At 39.1% G+C, this 17,653-nt stretch overlaps 1 long non-coding RNA gene across 2 annotated transcripts; it reads left to right on the top strand.

Moving 5' to 3' along the window:
• The first annotated feature begins 6,626 nt into the window (after positions 1-6,626).
• Positions 6,627-15,710, top strand: Gm32187. Of its 2 annotated transcripts, none has more exons than XR_383104.2 (4): positions 6,627-7,008; positions 7,754-10,926; positions 11,884-11,969; positions 15,425-15,710. It is a non-coding gene; the product is annotated as a predicted gene, 32187 (long non-coding RNA). The 2 variants fall into 2 exon arrangements; XR_383105.2 differs by lacking the exon at positions 15,425-15,710 and adding an exon at positions 12,565-14,318.
• The last annotated feature ends 1,943 nt before the right edge of the window (positions 15,711-17,653 follow it).

Raw genomic sequence — 17,653 nt, 5'->3', positions numbered from 1 at the left:
ATCGAGTAGGAATTTAATAACTCACTTAAAGAAATACAGGAGAACACTGGAAAAGAGGAAGCAGCCCTTAAAGAAAAACAAGAAAACACAACTGAACAGGTGATGGAATTGAACAAAACCATACAAGACCTAAAAAGGGAAGTAGACACAATAAAGAAAACACAAAGTGAGACACTGCTGGAGATAGAAACACTAGGAAAGAAATCTGGAACCATAGATGTGAGCATCAGTAACAGAAAACAAGAGATGGGAGAGAGAATTTCAGGTGCAGAAGATTCCATAGAGAACATCAGCACAACAATCAAAGAAAATACAAAATGCAAAAATATCCTAACTCAAAACATCCACAAATCCAGGACACAATGAGAAGACCAAACCTATGGATAATAGGAGTATATAAGAATGAAGATTCTCAACTTAAAGGGCCAGCAAATATCTTCAACAAAAATATAGAAGAAAACTTCCCAAACCTAAAGAAAGAGAAGCCCATGAACATACAAGAAGCCCACAGAACTCCAAATAGACTGAACCAGAAAAGAAATTCCTCCAGACACATAATAATCAGAACATCAAATGCACTAAATAAAGATAGAATATTAAAAGCAGTAAGGGGAAAAGGTCAAGTAACATATAAAGGCTGGCCTATTTGAATTACACCAGACTTCTCACCAAAGACTATGAAAGCCAGAAGATCCTGGAAAGATGTTATGTAGACCCTAAGAGAACACAAATGCAAACCCAGGCTACTATACAGAGCAAAACTCTCAATTACCATAGATGGAGAAACCAAAATATTCCATGACAAAACCAAATCCATACAATATCTTTCCACGAATCCAGCTCTTCAAAGGACAATAAAGGGAAAACACCAACACAAGGATGGAAACTACATCCTAGAAAAAGCAAGAAAGTAATCCTTCAACAAACCTAAAAGAAGACAGCCACAAGAACAGAATCCCAACTTTAACAACAAAAATAACAGGAAGCAACAATTAGTTTTCTTTAATTTCTCTTAACATCAATGAACTCAATTCCCCAACAAAAAGACATAGACTAATAGACTTGGTACAGAAACAGGACCCAACATTTTGTTGCTTTCAGGAAACTGACCTCAAAGAAAAGAATAGACACTACCTCAGAGTGAAAGGCTGGGAAACAATTTTCCAAGCAAATGGTCTGAAGAAACAAGCTGCAGTAGCCATTCTAATATCGAATAAAATTGACTTCCAACCCAAAATTATCAAAAAAGACAAGGAGGGGCACTTCATACTCATCAAAGGTAAAAATCTACCAAGATGAACTCTCAATTCTGAATATCTATGCTCCAAATACAAGGGCAGCCAGATTCATTAAAGAAACTTTAGTAAAGCTCAAAGAACACATTGCACCTCATACAATATTAGGGGGAGACTTCAACACCCCACTCCACCAATCAAGAGTTACTGGAAACAGAAACTAAACAGAAACACATGGTCACTAACAGAATTTATGAAACAAATGGATTTAATTGATATCTACAGAACATTTTATCCTAAAAGAAAAGGATATACCTTCTTCTCAGTGCCACATGGTACCATCTCCAAAATTGACCACATAATTGGTCACAAAACAGGCCTCCACAGATACAAAAATATTGAAATTATCCCATGCATCCTATCTGATCACCATGGACTAAGGCTGATCTTCAATAAGAACATAAATAGTAGAAAGCCAACATTCACATGGAAACTGAACAACATTCTATTCAATGATTGCTTGGTCAAGGATGAAATAAAGAAAGAAATTAAAGACTTCTTAGAGTTTAATGAAAATGAAGGCACAACATACTCAAACTTATGGGACACAATGCAGGCAGTCCTAAGAGGAAAACTCATAGCCCTGAGTGCCTCCAAAAATAAACTAGAGAGAGCATACACTAGTACACTGACAGCACACCTAGAAGCTAAAACTAAAGGAAGCAAATTTACCTAAGAGGAGTAGGTGGCAGGAAATAATCAAACTCAGGGCTGAAATCAACCAAGGGGAAAATAAAAAGAACTATTCAAAGAATCAACCAAACCAGCAGCTGATTCTTTGAGAAAATCAACAAGATAGATAAACCCTTAGCCAGACTTACTAGAGGGCACAGGGACAGTATTATAATTAACAAAATCAGAAATGAAAAAGGAGACATAACAACAGAACATAAGGAAATTAAAAATATCATCAAATCCTACTACAAAAGGCTTTACTCAACAAAACTAGAAAAGTTGAATGAAATGGACAGCTTCCTAGAAAGATACCAGGTATCAAAGCTAAATCAGGATTAGATTAAAGATGTAAAAAGTCCCATTTACCCTAAAGAAGTAAAAGCAGGCATCAATAGTCTCCCAACAAAACAAAAACAAAAACAAAACAAAACAAAAAAAAACAAAACACTTAGGACCAGATGTTTAGTGCAGAGTTCTATTAGACCTTCAAAGAAGACTTAATTCCAACTCTTCTCAAATTATTCCACAAAATAGAAACAGAAGGTTCCCTACCCAATTCATTCTATGAAGCCACAATTACTCTGATACCCAAACCACACAAAGTTCCAAGAAAGAAAGAAAACTTCAGACCAGTTTCCCTTATGAATATCGATGCAAAAATACTCTATAAAATCCTCGCAAACCGAATCTAAGAACACATCAAAAGGATTATCCATCATAACCAAATAGGCTTTATCCTAGGGATGTAGGGATGGTTTAATATACGGAAATCCATCAATGTAAAGCACTATATAGACAAACTCAAGGACAAAAACCACATGATCATCTCCTTTTATGCTGAGAAAGCATTTGACAAAATCTAACACACCTTCATGATAAAAGTTTTGGAAAGATCAGGAATTCCAGGCCCATACCTAAACATGATAAAAGCAATCTACAGGAAACCAGGAGCCATCATTAAACTAAATGGAGAGAAATTAGAAGAAATCCCACTAAAATCATGGACTAGACAAGGATGCTCACTTTCTCCCTACCTATTCAACATAGTACTTGAAGTTCTAGCCAGAGCAATTCGATGACAACAAAAGTAGATAAGGGGATACAAATTGGAAAGGAATAAGTCAAAATATCACTATTTGCAGATGATATGATAGTATATATAAGTGACCCTAAAAATTCCACCAGAGAACTCCTAAACCTGATAAGCAGCTTCAGTGCAGTAGCTGGATATAAACTTAACTCAAATAAATTTATGGCCTTTTTCTACACAAAGGATAAACAGACTGAGAAAGAAATTAGTGAAACAACACCCTTTACAATAGTCACAAGTGACATAAAATACCTTGGTGTGACTCTAACTAAGAAAGTGAAAGATCTGTATGATAAGAACTTCAAGTCTCTGAAGAAGGAAATTTAAGAAGATCTCAGAAGATGGAAAGATCTCCCATGCTCATGAATTGGCAGGATTAATATAGTAAAAATGGCTATCCTGCTGAAAGCAATCTACAGATTCAATACAATCCCCATCAAAATTCCAACTCAATTCTTCACTGAGATAGAAAAGGCAATTTACAAATTTATCTGGAAAAATAAAAAAATCTAGGAGAGCAAAAACTATTCTTAACAATAAAAGAACCTCTGGTGGAATCACCATGCCTGACATTAAGCTGTACTACAGAGCAATTGTGATAAAAACTGCATGGTACTGGTTCAGTGACAGACAAGTAGATCAAGGGAATAGAATTGAAGACCCAGAAATGAATTCACACAGCCATGGTCACTTGATCTTAAACAAGGAAGCTAAAACCATCTAGTGGAAAAAAGACAGAATTTTCAGCAAATGGTGCTGGCACAACTGCCGGTTATCACGTAGAAGAATGCAAATTGATCCATTCTTATCTCCTTGTACAAAGCTCATGTTTAAGTGGATCAAAGACCTCCACATAAAACCAGAGACACTGAAATTAATAGAGGAGAAAGTGGGGAAAGTCTCGAAGACATGGTTACAGGGGAAAAATCCTGAAACAGAACAGCAATGGCTTGTGCTGTAAGATCAAGAATTGACAAATGGGACCCATAAAAGTGCAAAGCTTTTGTAAGGCAAAAGACACTGTCAATAAGACAAAAAGACCTCCAACAGATTGAGAAATGATATTTACCCATCCTAAATTTGATAGGGGACTGATATCCAGTATATACAAAAAGCTCAAGAAGCTGGACTCCAGAAATTCAAATAACCCCATTAAAAATGGGGTTCAGAGTGAACAAAGAATTCTCAACGGAGGAATACCAAATGGTTGAGAAGAACCTGAAAAAATGCTCAGCATCCTTAATCATCAGGGAAATGCAAATCAAAAGAACCCTGAGATTCCACCTCACACCAGTCAGAATGTCTACAATCAAAACTTCAGGTGACAGCAGATGCTGGCAAGGATGTGGAGGAAGAGGAACACTCCTCCACTGCTGGTGGGATTGCAAGCTTGTACAACCACTCTGGAAGTCAGTCTGGAGGTTCCTCAGAAAATTGGACATAAAACTTCTGAAAGATCTAGCAATACCTCTCCTGGGCATATACCCAGAAGAAGTTCCAACTGGTTGTAACAACACATACTCCACTATGTTCATAGCAGCCTTATTTATAATAACCAGAAGCTGGAAAGAACCCAGATGTCCCTCAACAGAAGAATGGATACAGAAAATGTGGTATATTTACACAATGGAATACTACTTAGCTATTAAAAATAATGGATTTATGAAATTCTTGGACAAATGGATGTATCTGGAGGATATCATCTTAAGTGAGTTAACCCAATCACAAAAGAAGTCATTAGATATGCACTCACTGATAAGCGCAGAAACATAGAACACTCAAGATACAATTTCCAAAACACAAGAAATTCAGGAAGAGGGAACACCAATGTGTGGATTCTTCATTCCTCCTCAGAATAGGGAACAGAATACCCATGAAAGGAGATAAAGAGACAAAGTTTGGAGCTAAGACAAAAGGATGCACTATCCAGAGACTATTCCACCCAGGGATCCATCCCATAATCAGCCACCAAACCCAGACACTTGCACATGCCAGAAAGTTTTTGCTGAAGGGACCCTGTTATAGCTGTCTCCTATGAGGTTTTGCCAGTGTCTGGGAAATAGAGACAGAAGTGGATGCTCACAGTCATCTATAAGATGGAACACAGTCCCCAATAGAGAAACTAGAGAAAGCACCCAAGGAGCTGAAGGGGTCTGCAACCCTATAGATGGAACAACAATATGAACTAACCAGTACCCCCCAGAGCTCTCGTCTCTAGCTGCATATTTAGCAGAAGATGGCCTAGTCAGCCATCACTGGAAAGAGAGGCTCCTTGGTCTAGCAAACTTTATATGCCCCAGTACAGGGGAATGCCAGGGTCAAGAAGTGGGAGTGGTTCGGTAGGGGAGCAGGATGGAGAGAGAGTATAGGGAACTTTCAGGATAGCATTTGAAAGGTATATAAAAAAAATCTTATAAAAAATAAAAAACTCATAGTGGTATATTATTTTAAAATATTATACTGTTAGCATATTTGGAGTTATTTACAATTTATATTGAGAAAAACATGTATTTTCACTATTGCTGTAGACATGCATCTATATAAGACTGTTCAATTAATTTTTTATATCAAACAACTTTTATAATACTCATTTTTATTGTTATAATGTTTTATAACTTTTAAAGAATATGATAAAAATGCAAGGTATGGCAGTATTAAAGGGCGGTTCTGGGAGGAGTTTGGGTACAAAAGGGAAAGAAGAATGTGATGTAATTCTAGTTACTCAAAATATGTTTTTAAATGTTACAAATTCAGATAAATTGAAATTATGTATCTTTTATCATCATGATGTAGTAAAACTTAAATAAAAAAGGAAGTCATGACCATCAGAACAAGGGTTCTGATGACCATGTGTGTGTTCAACAAACAGCTCTACAGAGGGACCCTTAAGGAATGTCACATTGGAAGGTAGAAAGAAACAAAGGAACAGAAACTTGGGACCCAACACATTGGCTCCCAGTACATATTTGGTACATTGGATTCAAGTCAGTGCCTTGCCTTTGAGAGGTTCTACAGGATAAGTAGAACATGAACCAAAGAAAAATTGATTAATACTATACCTGGAAGAGATTGATAAGGAAGGAAAAATACATACAGGTTAAAAGTTACCAAAGACAAACTGACGTACATTGTAGCCTTAGTGCCCATAACCTATCATGACCTAGAATTGTAATGACAGAAAAGGGAATGAGAAAATTAGCTGATATTCATATCTTCTCAGTTTTTCTTTTTTTCCTGGTTTTTTGAGACAGGATTTGTCTGTGTAGCCCTGGCTGTCCTGGAACTCACTCTGTAGACCAGGCTGGCCTCAAACTCAGAAATCCACCTGCCTCTGCCTCACAAGTGCTGGGATTAAAGGCGTGTGCCACCATGTCCGGCTTCTTCTCAGAATATTAACGTTCTGTTTCCCTTTGGAAATTGCTTCAGAAATAGTGTATGGTTAAAAAAAAATGGTCAGGATGACCAACATTAAATGTTGAAGTGACTCAGATATTGACTAAGATGTATCTATTTTCTGTCTGTTTTCAGTTTATGACATTACTTGCTGAACCATCTCTCAATCCCGTAAATGGTTTTTGTTCTTCAGATGTTTTAGTAACAAAAGTGAGGAGAAATTCTGAGTAAGAATGAAAAGAAATAAGGGCTTATAACCAGTAAAAGAAAACAAAAAAAGCAAATGGAGCAGAATAATTAATTCTGTTTTCCTTCTGGGCCAGCAGTGCTGTACTAAACTGGGTGCCCAGAGGAACTCACAGAAATATCAGAGAGACTTCTAAACCTTCTTTTATTGAAGGGAGTTATGGGATTGTCAGGATTCAGGTTGGTTTTTTTTTTTTTTTTTGTAACATGGTAAACCATACCTCTAAATGCCAGCCTTTTCCTTGATAGATCCCACAACCAAGCCTCATGGGGTCTTGGGGAATTTCCATTTGAACCTGGCTGTCTGAAGTAAGTAGAGAACTTTGGGAAGTTTCCACTTGGGGGATCTGCTATCTGATTTCTTCCCTTCAGTTCACCCTCTAGGGGCCTTGCAAATGCAGCTTAAGGTTATTTGAGCCTCTTCGTTGGCCTTATCTTTCCATGCTATCTGTCTTCTCAAAAGCTGACCTGGCAGAGGCTTTGGTGACACAGGCTTAAGGTTGCAACAGTGAAGGAACAGCCATTCCAGAGTCTAGACAAAACCCTGTGCACTCAGTACATACACAGCAGCACTTCTTTTCCTTAGCTCTGCCATACTTCTGCAAACAAGCAGGGCCAGGAGTCTGACTGTGGGGAGCTGTTGGAATGTGCTGGAGTCCTAAAATAATTCTCATTTTCAACTCCAGGTGACATTAGAAATAAAATCTGAGTGATGTTCTCTAACTTCTTTAACTTAGAAACAAACATAAAAGCATTTAAAAAGTATCAAGCAAATTAAGAAAAAAAGGAAAAGAGAGAAGGTACTAGAGAACACAAGAAAGAAAGAAAGAGAGAGAGAGAGGGAGGGAGGGAGGGAGGGAGGGAGGAAGGAAGGAAGGAAGGAAGAAAGAAAGAAAGAAAGAAAGAAAGAAAGAAAGAAAGAAAGAAAGAAAGAAAGAAAGAAAAGAAAGAAAGAAAGGAAGAAAGAGGAAACAAAAAGTAAGGGGACAGAAGAACAGAGAGAGGGAAGGAAGGACATACAGAATAAGTAAGGAAGAAGGAATTTATTTTCTAGGCTACACTCCCCAAGGAATTGTGGAAGAAAGAAAATCCAAAACTGATGTCTAGGCAGCTATATGAATGGAAACAACACTTCTCCACCAGAAAAAAAATGCCAGTGCCATCCTAGATGAACTCCTTGTCAAACCAGAAGATCATAACTACCATCAACATCATCTTGTAAATGATGACCACAGTGAAGAAACCCAACAACAGAACAATATCCTTCAATATTCCTACTCTGGTTGCTGCTAGTGTACACAGCGCTGTACCATAGTCTAGGCTGCTCTCCAGGTTCAGGCTGAAAGATTACCTGAGCCTGGAAAGTCACAGCCAATCAAGGCATGGTGCTGGTACAAACACATCTAAAATAAGACAAAAACTTTGTGAGTATAGCACAATAGTTCAATGTAGGAGTGTATAATTAGCAATTTCAAGGGATTAAGTTCTATGCCAAGCAACACCCCTTTCCACTTTTGTACTTCTATACTTCTAGCATGGCTGCACCCCTAAAGTTTCCAAACAGAACCAGCAAATGGAAAATAAGTATTCAAATACAAAAGAGCCTGTTGGGGTGTTTCTTATTCAAACTTCCACAAGATCCTATAGGACTTTTTCTGTGAGTGCAGAATACCTACAGAGAAAATAATTTTGAAGTAGGAAACAAAATGTTGAACCCATTTTCAGCTGAGGAAATTATTTTATCCCTTACATGTTTAGTTATCCTGTCTGCATCTCCCAGTTGATCCAGCCTACATCTTCTACCACTAAGTTGCTCTCGGTGAGCTACTCTTTTCTCCTTATATCCCCAAGTTTTGAGTACTCCAATCGGTCTTTAATGGTGGCTCTTCCCCAAGGTTTTCTCAGGTTACTGGGTAGCATACCATCAGTGCCATCTGAGAGTCATCTTTAGTCAAGACTGAGGAGATCACATAGGAGATGGATCTGTGGCCTTACCCTCAGGTAGGAGAGAGCTAAATGTCCTACACTGTTTGACAGAGTGGCCCTTGTTCTGGGTTTACCTGCTGTTGCAATTTTAACCTATTTCTGGGATAAAATACTCTGATCAAAACAACTTAGGGGAGAAAGGGTTTTTTTTTTTTTCAATCTTACAATTTCCATCCCTGTATAGAAGTTGAGGCAGAACCTCAAATAGCTAACTCCATCACATCCCAAGACCAAGGTCTAGAGTAGAGAACTGATCATCTTCATGTTCATTTGCTTGCCTGCACCCAGCTTGACTTCTTCACTCTACACAGTTCAGGACCTCTTGCCTTGGGCATGGAGCTGTCCACACTGGGCTGAGTCTCCCCACATCAAATAACTTACTCTTCCGGATGCTTCCAAGATGATTCTATGTTCTGTAAATTAAAGGTAACTATTACATCAGTCAAGCTGACTCTGAAAACACACCTAGAGAGCATTCTGGGAAATAGCCTAGGAACCAATTTCACTCTCTTGGTGTCCTTTCCCCCTTTACTCTCAACTGTAATAACTTAGGGAGCAGCAGGTTTCCCATTCTGAGCTCCTTGCCTCCCACTCATCCTCAATCAGCCTACAATACTGCTATCTTCAAAGTGCTATTCCTCCTTGTGATGGTAAGCACCCTTGATTGGTGTTGTAAACTATGAAACTACACTGATCAAACAGCAGATGAGAAAAGGAGGCACATACCAGCTTCCTGCATGCAACCTTTCTCAGCTCATCAAGGCTGGAGTTTCTGAAGGGCTCCAGAAACCCAGATATTTCCTTTGATTGTTGCTGCTAAGATGAAAGCTAGCACACAGCAAATTTTGGATTCAACGCCCACAGTCCCTTCTTCCTTCACTGCAAGGTAATCAACTGTTTTAAATAGTCTGAAAGCACTATTGCCTTGGCTCTTATGATAGATTGCTTCTGTTTATTGCTCTCTATTTTTACCTCCAGACCCACAGTTCTTGGAACGATTGATAAGGAACGCGTAAGCCAACTGTGGCAATTCTAAAGAAAATGATGGCTCTCTCTGTTTGTCTTGTTAGGAGTTTAAGGCTCAGAATTGGTTAAGAAGAATATGTTATTCATCTCTGGGTGGGACCTTTGTCATCTCAATCAGAAAAAGGTTTTTTCCACTGTTCTGACCTGCATGATTTCTGTATTTTGAGAATCCTGTAAGATTTTGTTCTGTATGCTATGGCCACACTCTGATCTGCATTTACTCCTAGACCTAATCATATGAATCCTCACTTTAGTAACTTTTGGGAGACTAATCTATGCCCCAGGCCATGCACACCAGTACTCAGAGAGGAGTGATTAAAGAGATAGATGGACTAGGCCGCTCTGGATAGTCTCAATGCCACCCTGGCAAGTAAGCCCAGTGATTCAGATGTTCAGGCTGCTTTGAGATCCACAGATGTGAACATTCAGGTAAGCAAGATGGCTTGGACTGGAAAGGCTAACTTATTTGCTCTCTCTTCCCAGCTTGTGTTCTTGGCATTGACCTCATATTTGGCAGTAGAGAGTGAACTAATAAACTTTTACACTGATGCTTGCTTCTGGGAGTGACAAAAGCTCATGTTAATCCCTCTTGTTGGAAAGAGAAAAGGAGCCAAAAAGCCAAAGGCACCCCATGTTTTCTAATGGAAGAAACATGACATGGGCAGGCATTATGCATTGTGACAGGGTATGGTCAGCAGGCCTATTTGCCCTGTGTTGATGGACTTTTGTTCTTGGAGCAAACCTTTTGGGAAAGAATTTCCAAATTCCTGACTTAGACAATAAAAATCAAATGATGAATTTTCATTTGCATTGGGAAAATGTTGCTGTTTTTAATGGTTTCCCTTTGAGTCTGCAATCGTATGTTTCTGCTAATATCTTTGATTCAGATCTCATGCGGGCTTCTATAAACTTCGTTGAGAGTTCCATCTGTCAAGACATTGTTAAGTCATCTCAGTCTCTTTAGAAGTAGTCATTGTTTCCTGGCCTGAATCTGCAAGGATCCCCAGTGATGACAGGAGCTTGGCATACACTGACCCTTGCATGGTCTGGCAGGACTACAATGTAGAGCAAGCTCCAAAGAGGAGGGCTTTGGGTTGGAATATCACCATGAATGTGTGAGGACAATAGCCTTTGTGTGCAGCACACATGATTCTGTGGAGACAAGGAAGGACAGAATGGCTCTAATGTTTCCTACAAACAAACAAATTTTGCATGGTAAGTGTGTAGATAAAATATTTGAGTTACTTTTCTTACTGTTCTAACAGAACACCTGAAAGAAAGCAACTTAACAAAGGCTTTGAAGGGATAGGCCATCCTGGCCATGGGGAAGATTGCTGTCCATATGACCCTCACAGTCATGTCAGCAGAGAGTGAAGAACACTCTCTGCTCAGCTCACTTTCTCGGCTCCCCAACCGGTTTTTAGTTTCATGACTCCATCCATATTCAGGGTGTAACTTCCCTCCTCAGTTAAAACATTCTGGAAACATTCTGATAAATATGCTCAGAGATATATCTCCTAGGGATTTCAAATTCTAGTCAGACAATGCTGTTACAACAGCACATGATTGGCAGCTTATAAGGATTACCATGCAGAGAAAGTAGCCTGGGGGGAGGGGGCAGGGGTGGCAGTAGGTTTTCCTGTGAAGGTGACATGAATGTAAGAATTTCATCAAGGGCCAGAGAACATTTCAGGCAAACTTACATTTCCTATCAGAAAACAGGAAAGCAAATAAGCCTCTCATAGGAAATCCATCATGGTTTGTTTTTGTGAGTTTTTTGTGTGAGGTGGGTGCAAGTATGAGAGATGGTGGATAGGAAGTAAAGTCAATCTTAGGCACAATTGGGCTCTGGGCTGATAGCAAGGCTTTTGTCAAACCAGAAGCACACAGAGCATTGGGGAGAACAGGCTGGCTGGGTATGCAGGTATAGTAAAGAAAGCAGGGTGGAGATGGCTGCAGTGGCTGATGATAGCCAGGTATAGAGTAGTCACTGTAGGGATAGGCATCTCAGAATAGAATCCAAAGAGAAGGGAGTCCTTCCCAATATATATAGTCAGTGCTTTGTCATTATTTCCCTCATGATCTTGAAGACTGTGCAAGCCTTTGCAAATTCAAAGCAAACATGGTCATGTCTTTGTTGCTAATGTGTCACAATTTTGCATACATCTGCAGGAATTATGGCTGTTTATGTTGCTCATACACTGCAGAGCCATGCATGAAGAACTAATATGCTGGGTATAGTTTCTACAATCCCCAAAGTAAGTATAACGGCCTCTTCCTACAAATGCAAAGTATAAAGATCTGGATTAAGACTTACCTTACACTACTCCAACTGGGGCACAGAGACAGAATGTATACTCTGAGGGTATTGGCACAAGAAATCCTAGGGAAGACACAGACACCGCCCCCCACCCCATTTTGCCGAATGTACAAGAAGGTATTGGTTTTCTTTCTCTAGCTTCCTACCTTGTCTATATGATACATTCTCCAAAACTGGAGGGTGTGTGGAGGAGACCCTTGAAGAGCCTACTAGGTTCTCAAAGTCCAGTTCTCTACAGAGAAGGACACCCCAGTAGAACTTGTTTACATTGTTTACAGTCCTCCAAGGTCAGCTATATGTTTCTGCAGCCTATGATGGTTCAAAAGAAGTTAAGGATGAGTGGAAAGCAAGTGAGAGCTAATAGCTGACAAGCTGATATTAAGAAAAATATCAGAAAAATTCAAAGAATCTTAGATAAATTTCAAGAGCTCTAGCTCATAGTTGTTCTTAGTAGTTTAGAGGCAGCCAGTTCTTTTTATAATCCTTCAGCTACTCATCATCTTTATTTGTTTGGATTTCACTTTTGTTTCAAGGTCTCCTGCAACCTGGACCAGTCTTTTGTGTACTCAGTGATGAGCCTGAACTTCTGCTCCTCCTGCTTTCATCTCCAAGTGCTGGGATTACAGGCACATGCCATCCTGTGCCCCTAGTTTTCCTAAAGATTGCTAAAAGGCATGGTTTCTTTATTAGGGATGATGGAAATCTTTCTTTTACCCAAAGGAGGGAGTCTTAAGACATCTTGGGCCAATGGGTCATTTATTTTAATCTCATTTAGTCTTCACTGAAGCAAGAGATGATCAACCATATGCATGATAACATATTCCATTCAGAAGAGTTTCACAGTCTTCCAACCAAACCTATTGTCTTACAAACATCTGCCAGGGACCAGTAATTACAGATAGTTTCTGTAGTAATCATCCAGATACAAGGAAACCATGGGCTATGTGTGACCAAAATTCCAGCATGGACAGCTTAGCAAGCATCTTCCATTTGCCTCCTGTGTCATTTCAAGCCTGCTGACAGGTGCTGAAGCTATACTGTATAGGCCCATGTTATTTTCCCTCTGTCTCAAAAGTAAAATATTATATATCACTAGAGGTTAAAGGCAGAAATATACCTAACTAATTAATAATGTTCCATCAAGCCTAGAGAGATCACTCACTTAACAATTAAGGGTTTGTACTATTATAGAGAACTTAAATTAAGTTTCAAGCCTTCATGTTGGACATCAAACAACTGTATCTCCAGATTCAAGGGATATACCTTTTATTGATCTTCCTGGCTGCTTCCTACCCCCCCCCACACACACACACACATGAGCATGCACACAGAGAGACAAAACACACATACAATTAAATTAAAATTAAAACCTTTAAATAAAATAATATGTCCCATTATATTCAGAACTAATTCTAACTTTTTTTCTGGAAATAAATCTAGCCTTTCCCCCAGCTCACTATCTTTGAGCATGAGGATCAAGTAGATTTCTCTGCCACCTCACTGCCTGTGAACGAGAATGGCCGCATTGTCTCACATATTTGAATGCTTGGTCCCTATCTGGTAGAATTGTTTTGGGAAGGATTAGGAGGTGTGGTCTTGTTGGAGGGGGTGTGCCACTTGGGGTGGGCTTTGAGATTTCAAAAGCCTAAACAATGTCAAATTTTTTTTGGTTCTCTGTGTTCAACATACAAATAAGATATAAGCTCTCAGCTACACTTCAGGGATGCCTGTCAGCCTGCCTGCCCTCCTACATACTGCCATGCTTCCCACTATGATGGTTATTCGTTTATGTATTAAAACTAGAAGCAAGTTCCCAGTGAAATATTTTCATTTATAAGTTGCTGTGGACATAGAGCTTCTTTACAGAAATAGAAGTGGCTAAGATACTGCCAATTTCCCAACATTGGTACTGCTGTTTTATGCAAGAAGTTGTCAATCAAAGTGAGCAGAGTGGAATCTCACCTGCTGGACTCTTATGCCTACAAGTTTAGTGTGGGAATAAATGTTTGATGAAGTTCATAATTTAGCAGGTGTGAATGATGTCTAAGATTCTACAATACTAATGAGCTCCTGGGGAGATAAATGGAGTTGGGCCATGAACCATGCTTGGAGTTAAACAAAGCTGTAGGGCCCATTCAAAATACATGCCATGTAAACATGACCTCTCTTTCAGCAAATGATCTTTGAACTAAAGCTCCTGATATAATACATGCTTACCTCTGATTACTGGGGAATCTCATGAAGAAAGGTGACTCCTTTTCCCAGGCTTGACTGTTTTTTGGTGCTGTCTCTGACTTAGATTCCATGACTAGCTCATGCAATATGTGGACACTCACTATTTTAGCCTTCATTTTGAATGAGTACTGTTCCTTCCTTGATAGCCATTTCCTGGGCAGCCACAGAGCCCTGCCAATTTGCCAGAAAAAGCGAAACTCCCAGTTCCTTAGACTCTGGATTCAGACAATCCATGTCACTCAAGTCATTTACTTTATCAGAGACCATGAGCTGGTCACAGAGTTGAAAATTTGTGCTCTAGCATCTGACATCCTCTGAATAAGTTGCTGCTTTATAGTCCCTCTTTGCCTATTCAACAGACTAACCCATTTAAATTCTCAATTTACATGGGGCCCAAATGTATCCTGTAACTAGTTCTAGGTACTTTGTTTCAGAATTTATCTGTTGGTTATTGTTCTCATGGGTAACTGGTGTTTCATAAATTATATGTATTATCTCATTGATAACCATCAGATCCCTACCTAATATGGTTTCTGCCTAATGCCTTTCCTTTGCCTTGATAGAAGGGTAGCTAGAGTTTGGTGTAGAATGTCTTGTGGAGACCAGCCAGCCAAGGGATCCTTGGGGAGACATGTTCCAGGCTACAAGCTTGGTTTTTACTGTTGCTGCTGGCACTTAGTGTGTAAAGGAAAGAGGAGAATGGGCCATTAGTTATATGTTCCTCGAGTTATCACTTTGAATACCGAGGTAGCATTCATAAAACACAGAAATGAAAATGAGAACAAGAGCCATTGGGGTGGGAAGGAGGGGTGCCCCAACCAGGTTCACTGGGGTTGAAGTTCCAATAAGAATCCTGTATTGAAGTTCCCCAGAAGTGGTCATAAGACAGTGACTGGAACATATTGATATTAATACCCAGGGAGATATTCCCAGCTTATCCTTAGAGAAATGATATCTTAAGAGAGACTGTACAGGGTAGGGCTGAGAGAAAGGGACAGCCAGGAAGGATGTTCCAAGAGAGGATAGTTATCTGTTTCTCTATTTGTACCACTGGCCTGCCAAGCTGAGTGACATTTTCATCAGCTCCATGGAAGCTGCCAAAGTGTCACATACTATTGATGGTGCTTTAGTAAGCCATAGTCATCCATTTCTCCCCAGAATATCAGGAGAATGGCCAATCAAGGTTCAGATGTGAACTCTGGGTCCACTGGGAGAAAACAAGCTGGAAGGTATTTGCAAAAATGTACTGCTCTGTAGAATGCAAGGTAAGTTTATTAATTTATTAGGTGAGCCTCATGTTAATTTTGAGTTCAAAAATTCCAGTGTGAGGTCTCAGCTGCAGTGCCAAGAAAGGAGAGGGAAAATGTGAGGGGAAAGATAATTCCAGGAGCCACACAGCAGTAGGGAATACATGGTATATTCACTTTGAAGATCCTCAGGCAACCAGGCACACACCATACACATTGATTACCATCGAGGACACCTAGAAACACTTGTACGTTGGCACAGAGGCACATGGAGGCTGACACACAAACCTACAAAACACGTGATAGAATTGAACAAAACCATCCAAGACCTAAAAATCGAAATAGACACAATAAAGGAAACTGAAAGTGAGACAACGCTGGAGATAGAAACCCTAGGAAAGAAATCTGGAACCATAGGTGCAAGCATCAGCAACAGAATACAAGAGATGGAAGAGAGAATCTCAGGTGCAGAAGATTCCATAGAGAACATCAGCACAACAGTCAAAGAAAATACAAAATGCAAAACGATCCTAACTCAAAACATCCACAAATCCAGGACACAATGAGAAGACCAAACATATGGATAATAGGAGTAGATGAGAATGAAGATTTTCAACTCAAAGGGCCAGCAAATATCTTCAACAAAATTATAGAAAAAAAAAGAAAAAACCTTCCCAAACCTAAAGAAAGAGATGCCCATGAACATAAAAGAAGCCTACAGAACTCCAAATAGACTGGACCAGAAAAGAAATTCCTCCTGACACATAATAATCAGAACAACAAATGCACTAAATAAAGATAGAATATTTAAAGAAGTAAGGGGAAAAGGTCAAGGAACATATAAAGGCAAGCCTATCAGAATTATACCAGATTTTTCACCAGAGACTATGAAAGCCAGAAGATCCTGGACAGATTTTATACAGATCCTAAGAGAACACAAATGCCAGCCCAGGCTATACCCAGCAAAACTCTCAATTACTATAGATGGAGAAACCAAAGTATTCCATGATAAAACGAAATTCACACAATATCTTTCCTTTTATGCTGAGAAAACATTTGACAAAATCGGACACACCTTCATGATAAAAGTTTTGGAAAGGTCAGGAATTCAAGGCCCATACCTAAACATAATAAAAGCAATCTACAGGAAACCAGGAGCCATTATTAAACTAAATAGAGAGAAATTAGAAGAAATCTAACTAAAATCAGGGACTAGACAAGGCTGCCCACTTTCTCCCTACCTATTCAACATTGTATTTGAAGTCCAACCCAGAGAAATTCAACAACAAAAGGAGATCAAGGGGATGCAAACTGGAAAGGAAGAAGTCAAAATATCACTTTTTGCAGATGATATGATAGTATATATAAGTGACCCTAAAAATTCACCAGAGAACTCCTAAGCCTGATAAACAGCTTCAATGAAGTAACTGGATATAAAATCAACTCAAACAAGGCAATGGCCTTTCTCTACACAAAGGATAAACAGGCTGAGAAAGAAATTAGGGAAACAACACCCTTCTCAATAGTCACAAATAATATAAAATACTTTGGCGTGACTCTAACTAAGGAAGTGAAAGATCTTTATGATAAGAACTTCAAGTATCTGAAGAAAGAAATTAAAGAAAATCTCAAAAGATGGAAAGATCTCCCATGCTCATGGATTGGCAGGATCAATATAGTAAAAATGGCTATCTTGCCAAAAGCAATATACAGATTCAATGCAATCCCCATTAAAATTCCAACTCAATTCTTCAACGAATTAGAAAGGGCAATCTGCAAATTCATCTGGAATAGCAAAAAACCTAGGATAGCAAAAAGTCTTTTCAAGGATAAGAGAACCTCTGGTGGAATCACCATGCCTGACCTAAAGCTGTACTACAGAGCAATTGTGATAAAAACGGCATGGTACTGGTATAGCAACAGACAAGTAGACCAATGGAATAAAATTGAAGACCCAGAAATGAACCCACACACCTATGGTCACTTGATCTTTGACAAGGGAATTAAAACCATCCAGTGGAAAAAAGACAGCATCTTCAACAAATGGTGCTGGCACAACTGGCGGTTATCATTTAGAAGAATGTGAATTGATCCATTCTTTCTCTTTGTACTAAGGTCAAATCTAAGTGGATTAAGAAAC

The sequence above is a fragment of the Mus musculus genome, chromosome 14 (genome assembly GCF_000001635.26).
Source record: "Mus musculus strain C57BL/6J chromosome 14, GRCm38.p6 C57BL/6J".
In the NCBI taxonomy this organism is placed as follows: Eukaryota; Metazoa; Chordata; class Mammalia; order Rodentia; family Muridae; genus Mus; species Mus musculus.
The sequence above is the reverse complement of the archived record's forward strand: the minus strand, read 5'-3'. Positions and strand labels throughout refer to the sequence as shown.